General features: G+C 39.6%; 1 pseudogene; it reads left to right on the top strand.

Annotated features, from left to right (window-relative positions):
* Positions 1 to 308: 308 nt before the first annotated feature.
* On the top strand, positions 309 to 653 carry LOC112822880 (transmembrane protein 14C pseudogene; annotated as a pseudogene).
* Positions 654 to 1,338: the final 685 nt, after the last annotated feature.

Genomic DNA, 1,338 nt, shown 5'->3' with positions numbered 1-1,338 from the left:
CAATGAAACTAGACAACCAAAAGGCCCTTTTACCTGGAATTTGTAATAACATTTTCTTAAAATCTAAGTTGAAGATGAAATAAAGAATGAAATTGCATCGTATGGAGAAAAAAATGTAATAAAAACACTTTCAAATCTGTGGGATGTAGTTAAAATGGGCTTTAGAGGAAAATTCATCATCTTAAAATACTTAGTAAAAAACGGAGTCATGGGGCTTGCGCACCCTTGTTGACCAGAGCAGACCTGGGGGAAAGCGGTTCAGTGCAGGCCTGGTGTGTGCTTCTGTCCGGTCAGGGTGAGAGAGAACAATGCAGAAGGACTCTGACCCTCTAATGCCTTTACTTTGGATTGGCTTTGGCTATGCAGCGCTGGTCGCTTCTGGTGGGATCATTGGCTATGCAAAAGCAGATGGTGTCCCATCACTGGCTGCTGGACTTCTTCTCAGGGGCTTAGTAGGCCCCGGTACTTATCAACTATCCCAGGATCCAAGGAACATTTGGCTTTTCCTAGCTATATCTGGAACCTTAGCTGGCATTATGGGAATGAGATTCCACCACTCTGGATGCGTTATGCCTGTGGGCTTAATCACGGGTGCCAGTTTGTTGACGGTCACCAAACTTGGAATTAATGTGTTGAATAGACCCCATCAGTAGTAGTCATGTCCCAGCTTGGACTTATGAAGAATTTAAAACTTCCACTATTTTTAGTGTGTTAAGAGAAATAAGTACAGCATTTTCACATATTCTGACATTTTACTTAAACTAAACCAAACAAAATGTCATTAATGTTCCAGGAGAAAAAAAATCAGTCCTTATCATTACAACCTTAAACAGGTGGGTGGTATATAACCCAAGAGCTTATTGTTATTCTCTCATATAATTTGATTCTTATCTGTTGATGTTATCTCTTTTTTTGTATCTATAGGTAAAGTCTAAGGGGCAAAATGTTATGTATCAACATTGGGCGTGCTGAAACCCCATGCCCTACTCAGAACAATGTGAAAAAAATCTTTTATGAGATTTAGGATTTCTGTTCTTTGGCTCATCCTAGAGCACAGATCTACTTTGAAATCATGTCAAGTGATGTATCAATGAAAATAAAGTTTACTGTAAATTAAAAAAAAAAGGAGTCATGAATAGGTAGTCAATTCAAAATTTAGAGGAGAGAAAATGAAATTAACTCAAGGAAAGCAGAAGAAGTTTGGTAGATTGAATTATTGGTCCCACTTTTTCAGCTCTCTCTGTGTATGTCCCCTGCCTCTTGCCCTTGTGCTCTGCCATGTGGATTTCTTTGGCAGATGGGATGCCAGTAGATGGGATTCAGCAGAGGCTTGCAGTG

Source organism: Callorhinus ursinus, unplaced genomic scaffold, assembly GCF_003265705.2.
Source record: "Callorhinus ursinus isolate GAN/ISIS: 27379988/994484 unplaced genomic scaffold, GSC_fseal_2.0 scaffold1, whole genome shotgun sequence".
Classification (NCBI taxonomy): Eukaryota; Metazoa; Chordata; class Mammalia; order Carnivora; family Otariidae; genus Callorhinus; species Callorhinus ursinus.
This window is presented reverse-complemented; position numbering and strand designations above follow the sequence as displayed.